Source organism: Pinus tabuliformis, chromosome 8, assembly GCF_031772625.1.
Source record: "Pinus tabuliformis cultivar Carrire ecotype Pingquan chromosome 8, CPIR1, whole genome shotgun sequence".
NCBI lineage: Eukaryota > Viridiplantae > Streptophyta > Pinopsida > Pinales > Pinaceae > Pinus > Pinus tabuliformis.
This window is the reverse complement of record NC_142294.1, coordinates 386,307,404-386,331,847: the sequence shown is the minus strand read 5'-3', so window position 1 is coordinate 386,331,847 and position 24,444 is coordinate 386,307,404.

The following is a 24,444-nucleotide window of genomic DNA, read 5'->3' as shown; positions in this document are numbered from 1 at the left end:
ACCAGAGCAGGTTGAGGAATATCGCTGCATCAAAGTAAGTTCACCAATTGAAAAACTCCAATTAAGGGGCTTCGATGTGGGGGCTAGCCCACAATAAAAAATAGCTTAAAGAACCATAGGTCGAGGCTTATAACCAAGGGCTATCTCACATCGACAATCGCAAAGGCTATATGTGTGTTTGTGTTTTATCTATTTAAATCAAAGTTAGGCAGAAAAGGGGTTAACAAATTTTTTATATGATAAAACTTGGCGTGGATCCTCCCCTATTTCCTCTCCACGTGGATTTGAGCCACGTCATATATCGGAGATTGCAAGTCTTGGGGGGGTGCAAATGCAGCATTATAGAATCGCCAGTTAGAAAGTTTCGATATTATAAAAGGCCCAGGCGCATATGCTGTGGTCCCATGTGTTACACATGGGGACTATTTGTAACGCAATATTCCAAAGAATCGGCCCTCGTCCCATCTACAGGGTTAAAGGCCCTAAAGTTTTTGGCCTTATATCCCTAGGCCCCGGTCATGTAGTTTCCACCTAAACCCCAAGGGCTAGGCATATCGCAAAGTTCACACCCCGCACAATGCAAAGCGACAATACAACTAAAAGCTCTGATTTCATAAAAGTTTTGATATATTAGCCTATGGTCACAACCCTTTGGACATGTGAAATAACAACTTAACACTGGGAGCTAAGGATCTTGGAGGGCGGAAATCCCAGAAATCTTAAAAGGAGGCATAAGGGAAACTTGCGGGATAAGTGCTTGTGAGATAAGCCGATGGTTACCATCCACTAGTTTTATGGCTTAAAATGCACCCGATAGTCATAATTTAATAGTCATGGTTTAAAATCGTTTCCAAGGTCATGATTTTATACTTTGCCATGTTTTTATGATTTGGAATGTTCAAAAGGAACTTGATAAGGCAGAGGGTGAATGAACCAAGGTATCTAGAAGATTTCTAGCAGGAATTTGTGGCACCGTGGCAGAGAATTCAGGATTTTTTAGAGGACTATGTGCAGATGAGGATGAAACTTATTTTCTGAGTTCAATGTTGTTCCTTTGTTAACCCAAATCTTGTTGTTTCCATTGATAAAATGCACCTTTTGATCCACTTTGTTGGATGAAGGCAATGTATTTGGCCCTTGGAAGAAATGATATTTAAAGGCTAAATATACAATGTAATAAAAAGAATGGGGAGTTGTTGAGAGTAGGGGGAGGCCCTGTATGTAAACATTTTAATAAAAAACTCATAGTAGACTTTGCTATCAATTGCATAGATTCCTGTGGTGTGTGGTTTCAAGTTTGTGTCTCCTTTATGTTAATATGATATTCATTTATGAAGTTGTTGTCTTGAATTCATCCTTAGATGCTTAGGATAATTGTGGATCTTATACATGATGGAATTCTTTATTTCTCTGTCATGGTTCTTCTGAATATTTGGTCATTAGTTATGTAAAAAAATTCATAATTATATGCTTTGTTACATTTGACTAAATATTTTTGTGTTTCCCTCATTCTTCACTGTACTACAATAAAAAAGTGACTTGAAATATGTGCCTAACTTGCCTCCATTATCTAGATGGCTCATGCATGCCTTGATGTTCGATGATCTTATATTTCAGTGGCCCTCTCTCCCAACAATTTTCATTAAATATTATGTCATCTACCTTTTGAACTTAATAACCAGTCTAAAATCCATATCCTATCAGTCTTTGATTGATAGTTGATCCTACGAGAGAGCCCTCTCCAAGGTTAGGGGGACTAGAGCTTAACCTAAAATTGGTTTGTGGTTACCTTTGGGATCCCTTTCCTTAGCCTTAAGGGATTTACGAAGTGCTAACAGCTCATAGATGCCAAATGTTCAAAAAAAACCCTTTAAGATATCTTACTTCCCTTATTTGGAATGTGTTAATCATTTCAAAAAATTCTATTAAATGAGAAGAACTCCTTACTATCACATAAGATACATTGAAGGGTAAAGAAATGAATTGCCTCTTTTTATTCTTGTAAAAAAGGGTAGACCATGTCCTATATTATTTATGTACTTCAACTACAAATATTAGTCACAAAAATATGTAGGAATAAGACAAGGGCTTCTAATATACATATAATTTGATATAAGTATGATCTTCCTTCTACACAAATTCCCTTTCCTTTAAGGAAATCCTCTACCTACTGAGTCATTTGTGATGGTTCTATTCCAATCAACATATGCCTAAATTATCTAATAAATTTATCTTGAATAAGGAAAAATTGAAAAGGTGTCTTATGTTTCCAGAGAATTAGTTACCATAACTAAATTGGCTCTTTCTCAACACCTAAATTACTCCTTAAAGGCAGTCCTTCAAACACATTATACTAAGCAACTACTAGGACAAGATATACAATCATAAAAAATCTTTGAGTCTTAAAGTAGTTTCCCAATTGGTAGTAAATATCATTCGAGATTACTTCAACCCAATTAAATATGGCGTATTTCTTGAAGAACCAATATAAAACATATAGAAATGAACTAGTAATGTGAGATATAAACTTTTGTCCCATAGAAAATGAAAGTAATTATGAAAAAGATCAATATAAATCCACTAATATAGATATACCAATTACTAAAATATAATCTAGAATTCGGGCTAGTGGAGTTAAGAAATCCTTTAATAAATTTGACCCACCACCCTAGGAATCTACAAATGATTCAATTTTAGGAAACTTGAACTTCTATTAGGGTCGAAAAGTTGGAGCATCATTTTGAAAACTTTAGGAGTTAACAAAATGAGGCTCTGAGAATGGAGATTTCCATAGTTATTCATATTTGTTAAAAAAAAAAAATCAAATACAAACTGTGCAGTAGATTAACTCTTTCTGACATTTCGGGTGGACACTCCACCCATTATGAGGGACTAGACCATAATATTATTGTTGACCTTAATTATTATATTCTTATTATTTTTTATTTTTTTGTCCATTCTAATAATTTATTATTACCATTAATCTTAATTTTGACCATTTATAAAAATAATAATAATTTATTATATTCTTGCCCATTACTCTATTTAACTTTAAATTTTATTGTTGACCATTAATCATCATATTTTTATTAATTTTATATTTTTTTCGATTTTGATTAATCCAAAAAATTTGACCATTTATTAATTTACTATATTCTTTCCCATTAGTTTATCTTTTGATCGTTTATCATACTTTATATTCTTAAATATCATCTTTTAACCTTTTTAAGGATTGTTCAACACCGACTTTCATCGTTTTAAACTTTCTAGCCCCCGATTATAGATAGAGTGTCCACCGAAAACGTCGAATAAAATTAATTTACTACACATTTTGTATCTGGAATTTCTTTTACAAAAATAGGCTCTTTTCTTCAACTTCGACTTGAATTGTTCTACTCTTTTAATCAAATCATTAAAAAAATTAGTGAAAGTATTTATCTAAGGTGTAAAGGAATTAATAATGTCTACACAACAGAGCTACTTTCTTCTTCTAATTACCATTTTCATTATTTTCCCATGCACTTTGATATACATGAAACTACCACTTCATGAATTATAGAGTTGTGGCCTATTTCAATCTCATACCATGTTCTTTACGATATGCACAAATCATAAACGGATATTAATTGAAAATGCTAGTAGTTCATGGGAAGAGTCTATGTGGAATGTAGAGTGAAAAGTGCAGAAAATTTTATGTAAGGGGAGAGTCGGTGTAGAATGCGGGGAAAGTTTGATTTCTGCGAAAGTTAGAAATATGACTAAGTGTTGTGAAAACATGAAACTTCACTTCATACGTAATGATATATGAAAATGGATCAATATTTTAATTATGCTTCGTAAATTATATTTAATCTTTACAATTATACCCATTTAAAAAAATATTTTATCAATTTTTTAATCAAAATATCAATTTATTTTTTTCTTAAAGAAAACATACGTCCATTAAATTATAATTTTTATTAAATTTTAGGAAAAAATAAATATTTATTATTATATAAATTTTAAACTCAAGATTTGAATTCAAAATATATCTGGTTTGGTGAAACTTCATTTCCATGGTCATTGCCAATTGAGCTACCCCAAACGGATATATGTAATTGTAATTTAAGGTGTATTTGTAATTTAGATTGTATTGAGAGTATAGATTCACTATAGTATGTTATTCATTATTATCATATCTTAATGTCAAGAAAGGTGATACCTCCCTTAAGGTTGGGCTTTGTGGTTGAGTTAGCAATAAGTGATCCCTTCAAGTGAATCTTCTTGAAGTGATCCCTACAAGTGAATCTCCCTTATACAAATATTCCATAGATATAGCAGTGACCGATCTCCAATGTCCATAAACCACATATGAAAAAAATCAATTATTGTTAATCAAAACAATATATAAACTTCTTTGTAGAATAAAAACCTAAAAAACTTTTTACATGTTTTTTCCCTTGAAAAAATTTTGGCAGATCAACCCCAAAAGGAAGCTTTTAAAGCCCGTCGGCACTAGCAGGGCCTAACCCCACGGGCGTCAAGGAAAATTGACCCTGTAACCTCCCAATTGATAAGTACTTAATAATGGAGACTCGACTAATTGAACTAACCCTTGAAACTAAAATCTTTTTACCTATTATAAATTTATATATTAATTTTTTCCAAATATTAAATTTAGAAAAATACCTTAATAAATATTAAACTCTCTAGAAAGATTGATTATAAATAAATGTTGTCTTCTTTGATGAAAGTCTATGGATTTTATATCATTCTTTCATTAAATTAAACCAAGTAATAAAAAGCTCAAGTGGGTAATGCGTCTCCATATTATGAATTAATCAAACCTCTACGTATTTCATTATTGCATCTTTCACATAAATAATGGACACTAGTGCCAAAATTCAAAACATTAAAAAAAAGGGAAGAATAGCTATAGACTTATTTTCAATATCCAATTGTATATGGAATGTTGCTTCCTAATATAGGAATGTTATTTCTTCAAGAAGAAAACCCCTTCATATGTTTTGATTATCACCACCTTTGATCTAGGGAGAATGCGAGATTCTTTCGATGGCTTAAATATGTTTGATTAAGTTTTTATTATACATGAGCTTGAAATGAGACCTGAGTTATTTTATTTTTAATTTTTTAAATGTGAGGGAAATAAATAAATTATCCATTACTTTTATGTTGTTTTTAAAATGTATAATTAGATTTGAGTCTCCCAATATATGAATACTTGATAATTTCCTTTCTCCATGTAATTATTGAGAACAAATCCACAGATTAACTTGAAGAAGTTGCAAAGATTTTTAGACAGGAAAATAATGTGACTAAATCCACAAATATGTGGAGTTCATTAACTTGTTTTATTAAAGAACTTCTAAAATTCTGATTAATCAATATTTAGATTTAAAATTTTAGGACAATTTATTTTCATTGACTTATGTATTCATTCATATGTATATCTTACTTGATGGCTTATCTAGGTTGGTAATAATTGTTTCCATTGAAGAAATCATGTCATAAAAGGATTACAGATATAAGAGTTCGCGGATTTAATTTCCATAATGATATAGGCTGCAACTCTAGAGCATGACCTAATTTTGAGATCCTCTGTTTCCGTTGTGGGCTTCTGCGGGCTTTGCCCTTGCAGTTGGCTTCCCACCGCGCTCCCCAGGACGCTCGCTGAGCGGGCATGTCATGGAGCAGACGGTCCTTCAAGTGGGTCCTTCCTTCAAACAACAGGTGGTGGGCTCCTCTCACGCACCTAACACTTCCTTTTCACTCGTCTTACCTCTTCATCGGCCGTTCCTCGTTCGGATCAGGAACTCTGCCCTCGCTCCCCTCATCATGAAAACGACAAAGTCGTCACAACCCCTCAATAGGAAGGATCTGACACTGGGGGCACAGAGAAGTTAGGGGTTACGGCTTGCGCTTCAACCCTATCAAAAAACCCTGACAGCCCTAAATCGGGTGCCACAGATACGGCTCAGGATAAGTTTCAATCGGCAAAGGCCTGCCATCCAAAGGTAGCAAAAATTCCAGAAATAATCATACAAGAACCCGACATAGAAGTTTACAGAGATTACATGAAGGAACATGCAGTTATATGTAAGTTTATGGGAATCTGGCCCTCTGAAAGAGCTCTGAAAGGATGGATACAGGCCAAATGGAACCCTAAAGGGGCAATAGAACTGCAGCTTGGATCAAAGGGTTTCTTTATAGTTGTTTTCGCTCTTCTGGAGGACAAGGATCGCATCTTCGAAGGAGGGCCATATTTTTTCAACTCTGCCGGTCTATACATAAGATTCTAGAAGGAGAACTTCATGCCGGAACAAGAAGACTTCACTAGGGTCCCAGTATGGATCCGACTATATTCTCTCCCTACGAACTACTAGGCACCTTCGATGCTTCAAGCCATTGGAAACGGATTGGGAGAATACATCAAAATGTCAGAAGGCACAAGAAATGGACACTACATCTCATATGCTCGTATATGTGCCTATATGGATGTTTCAAGAGCTTTTCCCGAAGCTATCAGCCTGAACTTCAAGGACAAAATATGGACCCAACTAGTGGATTATGAACATATTCCATTTAGATGTTGGAAATGCCATGAGCACGACCATATTTTCCGAGATTGCCCACAGAATAAACCACCTCCAAAAGACGACCCAACTGGGGCTAAAGGTGAATAGGGATTTATCAAAGTTACTCACAAAAACAACCAAGCTAGAAGGAACACTACAGGAAAGGAGGTCCCCAGGCAGGCGGCACACAACAGATACAAAATCCTCTCATCAACAACAACGAAGAAAGGCCAACTGAGCAACTACATAGAACAAATTCCATATCAACACAAGGAAATGGACACGGAAATGGAAAACACCACAAAATCATCCACAATTGAACATGCAACTCAGGAAGAAACGGAAATGGACTACACACAAAAGCTTCCCACATCAGAGGAAAAAGCAATAGAGGAAAGTTTGATGGGAATGGATCTGTAGAAACTTTCAAAGGAATGGACCTCAAAAGGATTCGAGGGTATTCTAGAAGACCACCTCAAACGTATAGAAGAAGCATACATCTTGCAACAGAACTTCCAAAAACAAAGAGAGCATCAAACCAAGGGGGGGCAGCAACCAATTGGTAGCATAAAAGCAAATATCAAGGCCAATAATCAAATCACCAAAGGCCAACCTAAAAGAAGAGGCCGGAAAATAGAAGGTCAACATCTGGCTGAACTGGGATTGAGCCTCATCAATGCAGGCAAGGTAAAGGTTATATCTCTCACCCCTAACATTTTATGATGAATTGCGCATCATGGAATATAAGAGGACTCAATAGCCCTTCAAAAAAAGGGATTCTTAAATCCAAAGTAATCTCAGGAAAAACAAACATTCTTCTGTTGCAAGAAACAAAAAGCGGCTTGTCTGAAATGATGAACATACAATAGACCTGTTTTAGAAAACAGTACAACCATTTAGCCATAGCTGCTCAGGGCATGGCTGGAGGCATAGCCACTTTTTGGAAAGACTCCAGGTTTCATTTGATTGACTCATTTGCTTCAAGGCATGCCCTTTTAACCATCCTTCAGGTCATAGGCACCAAAGAGAAAATATGCATTACAAATGTCTATGGGCCTCATTCAGTCAAAGAAATGCTAGCCTGGCTCAATCATCTAAGCATCTATCTCCAACCTATTGATCATAAGTTCTAGATTCTAGCGGGAGATTTCAACATGATCCTAAATGTGGATGAGAAAAGGGGAGGTCTCCGTCATCTTGATTCGGACTCCAATCTTTCCAAGGTATGATTGAAAATCTGAACTTCATAGATACCCCTACCAAAAATGGCATCCACACTTGGAACAATAGGAGAGGGGGAGAGCGTCAAATTGCTTCTAGACTGGATCAGTTTCTTCTCTTTGAAGACCTTTTCCTTTCATCTTTGGAAACGAAGGCCATCATCGCTCCGCAAGTAGGGTCTGATCATTGGCTGATTGTCCTTACCTTCTAGATCTCTTTAAAACCAAAAAATGCCCCCTTCAGGTTTGAAGCTTTCTGGCTTTCCCACCCGGATTTCCAAGACAAAATCAAAGAATGGTGGACCAAAGATTTCCCCCCTCAAGGAAGCAAGATGAAAGGATTCCATCAAAAACTTAAGTTCATCAAGCAAGAATTAAAAAAATGGAACCAAGAAACCTTCAGAGATATTACCTCAGAGAAAAAGATTATAGAGTCAAAAATGAAATCTCTTCAACAAACAATCATCCAGAATGGGTTAACAGAGGAAACAAAGAAAACAGAGATGGAACTTCAGAAAGATTGGGAGATAAGAGCAACTTAGGAAGAGATCCTTTGGCAACATAAATCTAGGATCCAATGGCTCAAAGAGGGGGAGAGAAATACTTCTTTCTTCCACAAATCTATGATCCAACACCGGAAAATTAATAGGATCCTCAACCTCAAGAATGAGCAGGGGCAGATGCTTGATACTCATCAGCAGATTGAGGAAGAACTCCATCGACATTTCTCAAGCATCCTAACTGAAAGAAACCACCACAATGAGGATTACATAAGGAAAATCACCAATCATATCTTGTCTATCTTAACCAAAGAACACAATCAGATGTTGTTAAAAAAGATAACCATGGAGGAGTTGGAAGAAGCGGTTCAAACAATGCCAAATGGAAAAGCCCCAGGACCTGATGGCTTCACCATAGATTTCTACAAAGCATGTTGGAACATAATCAAGGACTCAGTATATGACCTGGTGGAGGAATCAAGAATGAAGAAATCTATATTTCCCTCTCTCAATGCCACTTTCCTTGCTCTCATTCCTAAATCAGAAAGGGCAAACTCCCCAGATCAGTTTCGACCCATTTCCCTCTGCAATGTCATCTACAAGATCATATCCAAAATTCTGGCCAATCATTTAAAGCCTCTTTTGCCACTCCTGATTTCTGCAAACCAAACAAGATATGTGGAAGGTAGGAAAATCATGGACAACATCATTCTATCTCAGGAAATCATTCACACGTTGAAAGACCAAGGAAAATCGAGGATGTTGATCCAGCTAGATATGTCTAAAACCTTTGACAAGATCAACTGGAACTATATCCAACACATGCTAGCTGCTTTTGGGTTCAACAAAGAGATCATCACTTGGATCATGGCCCTGGTTTCCGGTGCCTTCTTCTCAATCTTGCTTAATGGATCTCCCACCTCGATCATCAATCCCTTGAGAGGCATCAGACAAGGTGATCCTCTTTCTCCTTTCCTCTTTATTATTTTGGCGGAGGGGTTAGGCAGATCTATTTCGGCAGCCTCGGCCAACAGTCTCATCTCAGGCCTCCAGCTATATCCCTAGCTCCCCCCCTCAACCCACCAACAATTCATGGATGATACCCTCCTCATGGGATGCCCCTCGGTTAAGGAAGCCCTTGGTTTCAAAAGAATCCTAAACGACTTCTCCCTTGCCTCTGGTCTGGATGTGAATAAGGCTAAATCAAAAATCTTCTTCCTCAACACCCCAATAGCTTTTCAAACTCATATTGCTCGAATCCTGGGTTTCCAGATAAGTCTCTTTCCTTCTAAATATCTGGGTGTTCCCCTCACTGATAAACCTCTTGCCTGTTCGAACTGGGAACCTCTTATCTCCAAGCTCAAGAAGAAAATTTCTAATTGGACTTTCAGGGCACTCAATCTGGCGGGAAGATTAATCCTTGTCCGTTCTATCCTTCAAGCCATGCCCCTTTACCTTTTCTCGGCTATTGCGGCTCCAAGGTCTATCTCAAGCCAGATCAGAACCATCCAAAGGGATTTCCTTTGGAGAGGCAAAGCCATTAATGGCAAGTGGGCTCTGGTGGCCTAGGACAAAGTGTGCTCTCCCAAGCATGATGGTGGTCTTGGCCTTAGAGACCTTGATCTCCTTGGTAGGGTCATGGGTGCTAAGACTTGGTGGTGATGGATTACAAATCCTACCACCAAATAGGCCATGCTATGGAAGGCCAAATATGTCCCCATGACTCCTTGGGCCTCTCTCTTAAGCCTCTCAGGCAATCTTAAAGGGTCTCCAATGTGGAATAAGGCCTGGGAAAATAGATCGCTGATTCAAGAGCACAGTTTCTGGAATATTGGCAATGGTCAACATGCTTTATTCTGGGAGGATGCGTGGGAGCAATGCCCTAGCCTGGATAAAGAGATTTACAAGCCTATTAAAGAATACCTGGATGAGCAAAATAAAAGAAAAGTAAAAGATTATTGGAAAATACTGAAACTTTTGATTGGAGGGAATGGGAGAACCTCACAGACTATCTTCCAATCCATCTCCATCAGCCCATAAACTCCCTTAATAAGGAGCTCATCAACAGGCAGATTCAAGGGATGGACGGTTCGAACCAGAAGGAAATTTCAACATCAAAGAAGCTTACAACCTTTTGAAAAATCCAACCTCTACTCAAGTGGGTAACAAATGGAAAAAACTATGGAGTAGGAAGCACTGGCCGAAGATCAGTCTCTTTCTTTGGCTGATCACGCACAGGAGAATTCTAACTTGGGACAATATTCAAAATAAAGGTTTCAATGGCACCTCCGTCTGTAGTATTTGCTTCTCTGAATTTGAAACGACCAACCACCTCCTCAACACCTGCCCTTTTGCTGCCAACATTTGGTCCTGGTTCCTGTTAGTCTTTGAGACCTCTGACCGCTCCCTTGATTCCATTCACAACACCCTAGAAAATTGGTGCCCAACCTTCTCTAGCCAACCTCTTATCAATTTGGCCTGGAACCTTCTTCCGGGTATTATTTGTTGGGCTCTCTGGAAGGAGCGCAATTCTCGAACCTTCAGGAATGCAGCCTCCAAGGAGGAGCAGATCATTCACAACATCAAGACAATGATGCGAGAATCTGCTTCCATTGCTAAGCTTCTGGACTCCCCCCACCCTCCAACCGTAGCTGAATGCAGGATCCTTAATCTTCTTGATCTTCCCATCACCGGTAATGCTTCTTCTACCCAGTCTTCCCTCATTTTTGACTATCTGGCATCCTCCTGAACAACCTTTCCTCAAGTTGAATTATGATGGGGCGTCCAAAAACAACCCTGGCTTAGCAGGCTTTGGAGGTGTTTTTCGCAATTCTATGGGATCCATCCTGTGGATTTACTATGGTAATTTAGGCCATACCACCAACAATGTAGCTAAGCTCCAAGCACTAGCTAGGGGTCTTGTCATTGCCAAGAAAAACAACTATTGGCCCCTTCTGGTCGAGGGAGACTCCAATGTTGCTACCCAAGCTTGCCGAAAATTGCAGCAGGCCGAAGCATGGCTAAAGTCTCTGCTGGATGGCGTCTCAACCATATTCTTCAGTGAATTAACGACAACATAAAAGAAGCAAAAGGGGTTTTGTTTCAAGCGGTCAGACGAAAGGCCAACAGCATGGCCGACTACTTGGCCAACCAGGGGGTAACAACCCAGGATCGGCTCGTGTCTCTGGAGTGGAATTCTTTCGAATCACCCGAAATCAAGAAGGTGTGTACCATAATCAATATCAATGACCTGCACAAGGCAGGCATCATATCGCAACCACCCAATTATCCTATCCATTATGACATAGTAGTCATTTGATGATTTATCTTCTTCTCTGAGCACAAGTCGATCCTGGATCAGATCTCCTTGGCCTGTTCCCCTGCCCTGCAATTATTCTCCACCTGATCTCATTAAGTCGATTGGCATGCATCTTCGCTTCCCGCCCGCTGCTAGCCCGCACTCGCATGTATCCATAACTACCCCCCACCCAGCTCTTTTTCCTCATTTCGTTGCTGAGTTTCGCTGCCGTCTGACCTCCCTCTTCCCGGCCCTGTTCTCCTACAAAACCTCTCGGCGCAGGTTCTGTGGCCTTCCCTTTCAGGCGCTTAGTCTGCGAATTTCCCCCGTTCCCTTTGAGCTTAAGCACCCTCTCATGGCCCCTCGTCGCAGGCATCCTCCCCCTCCTCCTATTCGCCGCAGCCGAACTGCCCAGTGGAAGAACCCCTCCCATCACCCTATTACCAGGGTGGAGATTCAAGCCAGAAATGTTGCTCGTCACATCAGGGATATCACCCCGGAGCCAATGGTACGCCAGAACGACCGATCAATATTGATGACTTTTTCAATGATGATGATGATATGCCAGCTCCTCCGGGTTTGTAATTTTCTGTTTCTATCTTGTTTTGGCCTGCTCATTAGGGTTTTTGTTGCGTCGAGCCGGCGTGCTCACAGCTGGATTTTGGCCCTTGCTATCGGTCTCCCTGTTTAGTCAATTTAGTATGTCCTAAATTGCTACATTAATTATCAATCTGGGAGTTGTAAACTGATGAAGCGTGGCGCACTATATGTGCAAGACAACCTCTTTCTTACTTTTTATCAATTTTATCTTGTTTTTGGGGGTTTTATCTCAGTTTGTCTCTTAATGCAAATGATAATCCTATTCCTAAGTTTTAAGAATACTTTAGAAGGCAAGTTTGGGTAGTGTTTAGGGCAATTATGTCCCCTATAATGATTTACAGAACTTAACACTTAAGAAGGTCTTAGAACATACTAGTGATGAAATTAATACTTGAACAAGAATGAAAATGTGCTGCTATTCAATTCAAACAATTAATGAACTACTGATCATGAAATCATTATCCCTGCTACTTATCCAAATATAGAAAGAAAAATGAGTTAAGCTACTGCACCCAACAAATCAAAAACTGCAAGCTAATAAAAGTAAAATCAAATCACATCATTCATAGTCGATAGCTCGCCAAGTAGTCTAAGCTATGGCTTTAGGAGATAACGTCAATGATATGAGCAGTTTGATATCTAATTGCAGAAAAGTAACACTAAAATCAAATCACATCATTCATAGTCCGATAGCTCTCCAAGTAGTCTAAGCTATGGCTTTAGGAGATAACGTCAATGATATGAGCAATTTGATATCTAAAATAGCTAACAAAGCAAGTGAATAAGACTAAAACCAAAGCATAACTGGAATTAAAAAAACTAAGAAAAGCAAAGTCAGCAGAGGGGTTAATCTCGTGTCACTAGTTATTGCAAAAATTGTATGAAAATGCCCGGGCCTACTCTATCCTGAAACACACACACACACACTGATTAATGTTAGCAACAAGATACAAAGCTTGAAAAATCATGTACATGGATGAAATGTTAATACCATAACAAATGAAATATACACAGGTGGATAACTATGAAATATGTGCAATGGAAATCAGAAAACAATACATAAAAACTTTACAGCAATAAAGAAAACAAAATGTCAGCGTGCAGGGGTCCTCTGCATGGCCTTGGTCAACACGTTATCAATCTGGAATTACGCTCACACAGTCATATAAAACAGAGTCTTGATATATTGCAAAATAGAGGAAGTCTCCTCTCGTTACAGCAACAGGACTAGTTCACGACACAGTATAATGACTAACAGCAAAACGATATCAAAAACTAACTAGTTCTATCCGTATGCATATGCATTATTCAGAGGGAAAATTACATAATTGTTTTCTTATGAAACTACTTCAACAGAGGACACGTAAAAGGACAATGTCCATGAGTTTAGCATAATGGTTACCAAGATTATTCAATCTATCAAAAGTGGATGTTGGATTCACATCGTGGGGGAGTCTATAGCTGTCAACATGACCCCAGGGATCTAGGAACAGCCACGAATCCTTCACGTGTTTGAAAACAGAGTCCTATTGCCGTAGGACTTCCTCGTCGGACCACCGTTTGACCACCATTGACCACGGATTTCCTTAATTAATTCGGCTAAAACAATAGGACCTGCTCCATGTCCAGGTCATTCCTGAACTGCCCACGTGTCCTGTTTTGCTTGATGACACCTGCAACCTAGAGTTTAAAAAAAAGAAATGCGGAAAGTTGAATCAGCTGCGGAAAGTGGCTGCATTCCACAGCTAATGAGCAAAATCTAATTCAAATAGCAAACACAAAAACATAGATAGAAAACCACTTAAATGCTCTTTTAGAATCAATATGCAATGTTCTTTGATAGCTTATGGGGTACTGGTGAGGGGAAAATGTCTAGGAAAATGTGTAGGAGAGATGTAGTTTTAGAGCTCAACATACCCCCACTGAAGGTGTTTCATGTCCCCATGCAACCAAAACTTTGACCATCCTCCTTTCAGTTCATGTGTTCTGAGACCTCTTCCAACACATCCAGCCTTCTTTTCTTCTTTCTTGGGACCAGTGTCATCCTTGGCTTCCTCATTAGGCACTTGAATTTGAGGTTGATGAGAGCCCTGCTCAACATCCTGTTCTTTTTCTTCAATTTTCTATTTTTCTTCTACCATAGCCCAATATGCAACATGGTGTTGTCGTGAATAATCTTATCTAACCTGCCCTGTTCTTTCAATGTTTCATTTTCTCTTTTGATGTGTCTATTTAGGACCTCCATCTCAAAAACTTCTTGTTTTAGTGATTGGATTTGAGCTTCTTGGGCTGTATTAGGCTGGGCAGATGAAGTGCCTTGATCTGTGGCAGTTTTTTCCAATGTTTCAATATAATCATACATTTCTTGTTGGGTTGGATCCATCTCAGGTGTAGTCTTCCTTGGGAAGTCCCCAAAATTTGGTTCAGAAGGATTGATCTCAAAATCTGACCCATAAGGACTATTTTCAAAATCTAGCCGAGGAATAGGAGTATGGTGTGAGCCACGGCCAGGAGGGATTGCTGAAGGTTGTTCTGGTGTTTCCCCTCCTAAATCAATGAAGTGGGGCCCTTTTGTTTGTACTTTCCTCAATTTTCCTTTAAGTTTGGAGCTCCTCCTTAAGTTTTGTGAGCTAGTGTCTTCTTTCTCCACACTCTGTTTTTCTTTCCCTTTTCTTTTTGCTGCAGCTGACTGTTCCTAAAGGTAAACTAGTATTTCAGAAAGTATTTGGTGGTCCTCTTCTGAGGAAGGTTCTGGGGTTTGATAGACAGCCTCAATATTTCTTTTCCCTTTTGATTTTCTTGGCTTCCTAACCTCAGTTCTTTCCTTCCTACTTTTAGACAACTCCTCTTCCTGATTAGTTTCTTTAGCTATATTAGTAGGAGTGTCCTGAATTCTCACACTTTTTCTCCTACTTTTCCTTGCTGAGCTACTCTCGGGTGTGTCAAGTGGATCTTGAAAGAAGTTTCTAACCAAAAACTGTTCCTAGGTGTCCTTCTTTTCCTTTAACTGTTTTTCAATCAAAATATTCAGAAGGCCGTGATGGTACAGGTGGGGTTCTATGTCCTCCAGATTCTTTTGGACAGTTGTGGACATCTTTTTCAGACTATTAAATAAAAATTAAGGCAAATTGATAGTTTGATTTTCTAGAAAATTGATTAGCAACCAGGTGTGGTACATATACATGGACCTGAACCGTCCCTCACATGTAATAAACTTCTGGATGATCAATAATAGACTGGCCCACTTTTATTCTAAAGAAGATACAGGGATACCACATTGGAAAATGGTTATATCCATACCTGGATTGCGTAGGATAACCCTCCATGCCCTCTCTTCAAAGCTTTTGTTTTTGAACCACCGTTCCCCCTCTTATGGGAGTTTCGTTGCTGCAGCGATGGATGCCTCTATGACTGAAAATTTAAGGTCTCCAACCTCAACTTCCACGCCATTAAAAGACCTCGCAAAAGTCTTCGTAATTTCTTTGTTGTAGCCTCTAAATTTTTGGATGAACCGTAGCCACCGTGCCTTCCTTAGTATGTTTTTCAATTGGGGATACCCCTCCATGAATTTGGGCCCTTCCGGTTCTGCTCTTAACAAAAGACCCATTCTTACCTCCTGCCTTAAAATACGTCTGAGTGAATAATGGATTGACGGAGGTGAAATGGCTGTGTTAGCGGGAAATGGAGAAGGTTTGTGGAGAAGAATAAGTAACCGTAAGTGAAAGAGTAGAGAACAGGTAATTAGAATGAGTTCACGGGAGTGTAAACAGGCCGAAAATAACAGGCGGAATAGTATGGGAATAGAGTGAGCTTAGCTTTTGAAATAGACGGCTGCAGAATAAGCGTGACCACATTCTCAAGATAGCTGCGGAATGTGCGGCGGGACAGAGCCGTGATCAAATAGATCACGTCCTCATAATTACCCAGTTCAGCAGGTGGAATGTCAACACACAAATAAACACGAGGTAAATTCAGAGGCGGATCATGAGGCCGTTAAAAATTAATGCAAGGTTCATGGAGAAATCATGTAAAGGTCATGGAGAGGTTATGGAAGCTATCAAAGGCTAATCATTACATATAATGGAGCCGTGGTTTCATAACTATATAGAATGTGCTTTTCAAAATGCTATTTGAAACAAATCTTGCTCATACCTTGGAATTTTTACCACTTTTATCCATTAACCTTTGATTAGTTGCTTCTTATTGGTGCTTTAGGTGCTTCAACATATTTTTTATACCTGCATTTGGCTAACATCTGACTGTCAGTGCTAAATAACAGAGTGTCAGCTGCGGAATCAATCAACTGGCTACGGAATTAGTTTCTAGCTGCAGAAATTGAATTCAGCTGTGGAAACTGATACAGTGAACATATGACTGAATGTAGATGGATGGAAATGAATAATGACTGAGTGAATGATATAGGAAAACTGGTCATGAAAGGAATTTTGTCGAAATGAGATGATGAAATGAAATGGAGTGAGGTGAAATGAAGTGAAATGACATGAAACTTATGAATACAATGAGGAAAGATTTTTTTTTTTTGGAAAATATAGGGCGTTAGGAGTTCCTAATTTTCGCCCTGTATTTTCTGTATAAGACTCCTAATCAGTGATTGGTTTTCAGGCTATACACATTTTTTTATTTTTGTTTTTTTTATTTATATAAAACAGAAGAGAAAAAAGACTAGGTTGGTGGAGAAGAAGGATTCTTCTTCACCAGCCTTATTGCAGAACTATCTTGAAAGATTTTGACAAATTCACCTTTTGAGAGTGGCTTATGATAGATCTTTAATCTGTGGCCATTCACAATAAGAGGAGTTTGATGTTCATCAATGGTTTTGATTCTTACCGCTCCATTGCTAAAGATTTTTTCAATCTCATATGGCCCAAGCCAATGACTCTGAAATTTTCCTTTAAAACCTTTAAACTTGGAATCAAATAGCAATGCCCAATCTCCTTCTTGAAACTTTTTCTCCTTGATGTATTTGTCATGCCACTTAGCTCTTTGATATTGAACTAGATCAGTTCTTAGGATTACTTCTTGTCTGATCTCATCTAGCTCATTCAACTACTCCATTCTATGCTTTTAGGCTTCTGATAGATCCATTCCCAACTGAACTGCCATCTTGAAAGTTTTGACTTGGAACTGAATGGGGAGCAGGACTTCTTTTCCATAAACAAGTTCATAGGGAGAATGTCCTGTTGTATTCCTCCATGTAGTTCTGTAGGCCCATAAGGCTTCAGGAAGCCTATCTGCCCAATCTCTTTTGTGTAGATGAACAGTCTTGGTAATGATACCTTCAAGAACTTTGTTTGTAGACTCCACTTGACCATTTGCTTGCGGATGGTAAGGAGTAGATTTTCTGTGCTTGAATTTGTATTCTTTCATTAGCTTCTGCACCAGGTTGGATGTGAATTGACCTCCCTGATTTGTCACAATTTCTCTTGGAACACCAAAGCGAGTAAAAATATCCTCATAAAGAAAACTAACAACTGCATGCTCAGTAGCAGAAAATAATGCTTTGGCTTCTACCCATTTAGTGACATAATCAGTACATACCAATATATACTTTCTTTGTTTAGATGGTGGGTTAATAGGTCCAATGAAATATAAAGCCTATTTTTCAAAGGGTTCGATGAGTACCTGTGGTTGTAATGGCATTTCATTTGAAAGGGTAGGTTTCCATACTCTTTGGAAGTTGTCACACCTTTTGACATATTTTTTTGCATCTTTGAAGAGGGATGGCCAATAATATCCTAAAGAGAGGATTTTATAGACTGTCCTTTTGTCAACAAAGTGTTCGTCGCATGGTTCATCATGACATGCTTTGAGAATATTAGGCATTTCATCTTCTCTAACACATCTTCTCATCACCAAGTCTAGCCCTGTTTTAAACAATTCGTTAGAAATCCATGAATATTTTGAACTCTCCTGAATAATCTTTCTTCTTTCACCAGGAAATAAATGTGGAGGTAGTTTCCCTGTAAACAAATAGTTAGCTATATTTGCATACAAAGGAGTCTTAGTAGTCACTACAAATAAATATTCATCAGGAAACTTGTCCTCTACAGGAGAATCTTCTTTAGTATTCTGAATCCTAGATAAGAAATCTGTTGGCATTATGTTTCTGGTATGGCTATATGTTACAGATGTTGTACTTGATGGCAACTCCCGTGGCAAGGCTCTCAATATGTTGAAAATTAAGAAGTACGCAGGAAATCAGTTCAGAAGGTGCGTACCCGCAGGTACACCATGCAGGGACCGCGTCCAGATACGCAGGCCAGCCGTTCAGGAGGTGCGTACCCCCAGTGCACACATTTCAAGGCAGAGAAAAGCACACGTGGGGTTTCTTATGATTTACTCTTGGTATTTAGCCGACGATATTTGTGTTATTACGGTTTTGGCTCGTGGTATTGTTCCATGATTTTAGGAGGAGCTTGCCTATATAAAGCAAAGGAGATCACTTGGCTAAGCATATTTTGCAATTGAATATCTTTAGATCTAAAATATTGGGTTATGGTCTTAAAAGCTTGATCTATATGAAAGGGAAGTTGAAGGCGAATCTGTGAAGGGTGATCTCTCGAGCGCATGATCAGATCTGAGCAACTGTGCCACTCTGGTGGACTGCCTATTCGGCCCTAATCAGAAGTACGCAGGTGTTTAACAGAAGAGCTGCGTGGGTACGCAGAGCAGAAACAGGAGATCTGCGTGGGTACGCAGAGCAGAAACAGGAGACCTGCGTGGGTACGCAGAGCAGAAGAAGGAGAGCTGCGTGGGTACGCAGAGTGACTAAGGTTCAGGTGCGTATGCATAGTAAAAGTACGCGGCGCGATAATGTCTTTGGGTGCGTACCTGCAGTAATAGTACGCAGTGCGGTTGAAGGAACAGTGCGTGGGCACGCAGTGCGGCAGAAGGATCTCTGCGGGTACACGCAGAAAAGCAGAAGGTGAACTGCGTAGCGACGCAGGCCACAGAAGGGAAAACTGCGTACCTGTCTTAAGATGTTCTGTTGATTGAATTTTTCTGTTGATGAGGTGTTCTGGGTTAGTTCTGTTATTGCTGATTTGATAACTGCAGTGGACTGTAACTTTTATGTACTTGATGATCATTTGATGCTTTATGAAAAGAAGTAGGGGGTTGTAGCTCCCTTCCAGGAGAGACTAGAAAACGAGAGAGAGAGAGAGTTGTAGCTCTCTGCAGGTTGCAGCCTGCGTACTGGTAAAGGACTGCACCAGTACAAAACCATTGTAAAAGAAGTTTCTAATTTGAAAGAAGATAGAGACATATTGCAGCAGGTGGTTTTCACCCACATTGGGTTTCCACCTTACATCTTGTGTTCTTTGGTGTGACTATCTGTTTTTCTTTGTTCATGCTCATTATTTTATGGTACTGACATGCAAAAATAATTCAAAGAACAAATAAGGAAGATTTATTAAAAGAATTAGATAATACTGATTCACCCCCCCTCTCAGTATTATTTTCAACAAAATCAACTACTGTGTTTTGTTTCCCTGGTCTATCTAACACAGTAATATTGAATTCCTGTAAAAGTAGGAGCCACCTTGTAACTCTGCCATTAATAATGGGTTTTTTCATTAGACATCTAATTGCAGAATGATTAGTATGAATAAAAGTTTCATAGCCTGTTATATAATGTCTAAACTTATTGATTGCATGAAAAACAGCTAAGAACTCTTTTTCAGTCACAGTATAGTTCAACTCTGTAGGATTTAAATTTTTACTGGTATAGTAAATGGCATAAGGAACTAAATCTTTTTGTCCCAACACAACTCCTAGAGCTGTATCTGAAGCATCTGTAGAAATATGGAAAGGACATTTCCAATTTGGTCCTCTCAAGATAGGTGCTTCAGATATTCTTGTTTTCAAAGTTTCAAATGCTGATTGGCAATCAGGATCCCATTTGAATTCATAGTCTTTTGCAAGCAGTTTGAAGAGTGGAGATGCTATTTTAGTAAAGTTTTCTATAAATCTTCTATAGTATCTAGTGAATCCCAAAAAACTTCTAACATATTTTTGACAATTTGGAATAGGCAACTTGGAAATGACTTCAACTTTTGATCTATCAACTTTAATCCCATCCCCTGAAATATGATGTCCAAAAACAATACCTTTAGTAAACATCATAAAACATTTTTCATGGCTTAGTGAAAGGTTTGTTTCTTTACATCTTATAAGGACTTTTTCCAAATTTTCTAATGCCTCTTCAAACGAATCACCATAAACTGTAAAATCATCCATATAAACCTCTACACAATCACGGATTAGATCAGAAAAAATTCCTAGTAATGCTCTTTGGAATGTTGCAGGTGCATTACATAATCTGAAAGGAAGCACTCGATAAGCAAAAGTTCCCCATGGACAGGTAAATGTGGTCTTATCCTGATCTTCAGGTGCTATCTGAATTTGATTATAACCACTAAAACCATCCAGAAATGAAAAGTACTTTTTTTCCTGCTAATGTATCTAATACTTGATCGATAAAGGGCAAGGGAAAGTGATCCTTCAAGGTTGATTTGTTCAATTCCCTGTAATCAATGCATACCCTCCATTTAACATTATTTTTGGGTACTATAACCAAAGGAGAAAGCCATCGGCTATCTGAAATTGGGTAAATGAAATTTACATTGAGTAGTTTTTGGAGCTCTTCTTTCACTATCTCCCTAAGATTTGGATTCATCCTTCTCTGAGGTTGTCTAATTCGTCTATTGTTTTCCTCGATATAGATATGATGGATGCAAGTCTTAGGATCAATACCTTTCATATCAGTATACTCCCATGCAAATGCAGTAGAATGTTTTTGCAATATTTTGGTTAGCTCTTCCTGTTGTGACTTTTCCAAATTTTTGTTGATATTCAATGTTTTACCTAGAAAAATTTCAATGGTAGAGCTACCAAACTCTTCCATAGAGTAAAGAGACATTTGTCTTGATGATAGATATTCAATATCAGAATCTAACTGAAATTATGTGTGGTCATATTCTGAAGATGTTTCAAAGTTTTCTAATGTGTTCAGAATTTGACTATCTTCACTAATTTTAGAAATAGTAAAGACAGGTTGTATAATATCTTCATCATCAACCCATTTGTTGTCTCCTACTTCTATACTTGCTTTTGCTGGAGGATACAGATTGAATTTCTTTGTTGAACTACCATTAGAAATGTACATATCTCTATATCTACAACTAATGAAAGCATCAGTTGTGGCTAGCCAAGGTCTTCCTAAGATGAGTGGATGTCCTCCTAGATTACTCTTGGGAGTCAAAATCATGAAATCTACTGGATACTCCAAAGAATCTAAGGAGACTGAAATATCTTCTAGTACACCATCTGGTTTGATTATTGATCTATCTGCAAGTTGCATTAAGGTGGGTGTAAAAAGAAGATTAGGGAGTTTAAGCTGTTCCATAGTCTGTCTACTCATTATGTTGATATCAGCCCCTAAGTCAATCAAAGTGTTTGGAATTTCTATCCCATTTATATGTGTCTTAACAATTGGACTACCTGGATCTACATACTTCTGCATGGTAATTTTTCCCATCATGATATCTGCTATTTTCCCTACCAGGTGAATTCTTTTTGTATCTCTTGGTTTCCTTCCTGGTCTCTTAAGACTCAACTCCTTTATTGTTTTTTCTAGAATAGGAATCTCTGTAATGGCTTGTAGCAAGGGAATCTTGATAGAGACATTCTTTAATTCGTCTAGAAAGTCATATTCAGGCAACAAGATTTGTTTTTCCACCCCTTTGTCAATTTGTAATCTTTTAGGGAAAGGAGGTGTGGATGAAGATGCAGGTTGCTCAACTATAGGAGTTGTAGGGGTTGACTCTTTTTTCTTTTTCTTTTTGAATGATTGGGTTTTGAAGAAATGCTTCCTCAAAACCTTTATTGACTTTAAGAGAATCCTCCTCAGAAGTACCTTGGTCTTGAACATCTATAGAAGGTTTTTCTAAAACTCTACCAGATCTGAGTTGCACATCATTAAGAGTAACAATCATATAGGTAGGAAATTGTTGTCCTTCTACCATGTAAGCATTTTGAGGATTTTTGTTGTTGGGATTTGGCAATGGCTGAGCTGGTAGTTGATTTGTCTTTTGTTGAAATGGAAGCAAGAGTTGAGAATTTGGATTTTGTTGAGAAGGTTGTTGCTGTGGAAATGGCAATGAAAGTTGTGGGTTTTGATTTGGAAGTGGATTTTGTTGATTTTGAAAAGATGGAGAATATTGATAAAATTGAGTAAATCCCCCATAAGGATTTTGCATCCCTTGTGCCCATGATTGATATGGATTTTGAGGTTGGGGCCAAGGTTGTTGCCAAGAATTCCAATTTGGTGGGGTCTGAAAGTTCATAGGGTTGTTAAATCCTTGATTTTGTTGCCCCTGCCATGGTCTTCTTGAAACAAAACAAGGAGACTCCACTGAACTTGGATCTCCTTGAAAGGCAGCTTTGAGCCCAGGAATTGAAGGACAATCCTTTGTCTCGTGGCTTTCTGAGCAAATCATACATTTTTCTACAACTTTTTCATCCAAGGGGCATTCCCTTAGAGCATGTTTCTTTCTACATTTTGGAAAAAAGATGGCCAAGGCATCAACTTCTGTTTTCTGTTTGTTTTGAAGTTTAAGGGTGTCTAGTTGTTCACTAAGGCTCCCTAGAATATCAGTTTTGAACTCATCAAACATATTGCCAATCTCTGCCCTACTTACTGAAATAGTTGCAGATATGTTTGCTCTAATCAGAGAAGGATCTCTAGGCCCCTTTCTAGTTTTAGATTTTTCCCTTGAGAGATGGACACATAGTTCTACTATGTCATGGAGTGGAAGTTGAGAAATATCTCCCTTCCCCATCATGTTTAAAATATCTATCCATTCATCTCTAATGGCTTTCAATAGAAGGGATTTCAAGGTTTCCTCATCTAAATTACTCATTTTTGCTCTCTTTAAGTTGTATTGAAATATTTCAAGTAAATCTTCCAAGTTTTCATCTTCTTTTTGCATCATCTTGAATACCTCATCCTTATGATTGGTGGGCATACAACAATCCAGGTATCTATCCAAAAATGTTTGTTTCATATCATTCCAAGTCCTAATAGACTGAGTGACTAATCCCATGAACCATTTCAAAGTAGCTCCTTTCAATGTTGAAGGAAACAGTTTGATTTTTTGAGAGTCTTCCATATAGTCATAGGTTCGGCACAAGACTTCAAATTCAAATAGAAATGTTTCAGGATCCTCACTTCACAACCCATAAAATTTTTGGAGGACAGATGGTGAAATGTTTTTCATTGTTGTATGGGTTTCCTCATCAGCTATAGGGAATCCAAATGAGCTATCTCCATCCCTATTTCCCCCATTGTTACCTCTACCCCCTCCATTGTTTCCTCTTCCTCTACCTCAACCCCCTCCTCCAAATCCATTTACTACTTCCTCTATCATGATAGTTTCCTCAGAGTCCTCAGAGTCCTCTGGTTCTTCTATTAATGGTGAACGAGGAAGAGTTTCTCCCTTCTCTTCTTCAGCTGATTCTACTTCTTTGATTACAATATTTTCCCCTATAGAAGTGAAGAAAGGTTCTTCTCCTAGATCAGATTTAATGGATAGTGTGGGAGAGTCTCCTAATTCAGCTGCTGCCCCTTGAATTCCAGGAATCCTAAGGCTGGGAGTATGAGTCGGAGATGATGGAGGTGTATCTTGTCTATGCCTTGAAGTAATTGGAGTTGTGAAAATCCAACTTTTGGCCCTAGCTATAAACCTTCCCCTAGAATCTCTTGCTCTATGCATGTCATTTTTTATCTCTTTTTAATTTTTTTTTTAAGTCGGGCTAATAATTATCTTTCTGATCTTCGAGGTCACACTAGGTGTAAGAAGAAAGCAGAATCAAGAAATTATTGAACTAATAACTCTCTTTTTCGATCCTCCAGATTACCCTAGGTGCAAGAGGAGAGCATACTTCAAAAAGTTATCAATTTTTCCTTTTTTTTTTAAGAGATTGGCTACCTAGTTACACTTCCCCGGCAACGGCACCAAATTTTTTTAGTCAATTTAGTATGTCCTAAATTGCTACATTAATTATCAATCCGGGAGTCGTAAACTGATGAATTGTGGCGCACTATATGTGCAAGACAACCTCTTTCTTACTTTTTATCAATTTTATCTTGTTTTTGGGGGTTTTATCTCAGTTTGTCTCTTAATGCAAATGATAATCCTATTCCTAAGTTTTAAGAATACTTTAGAAGG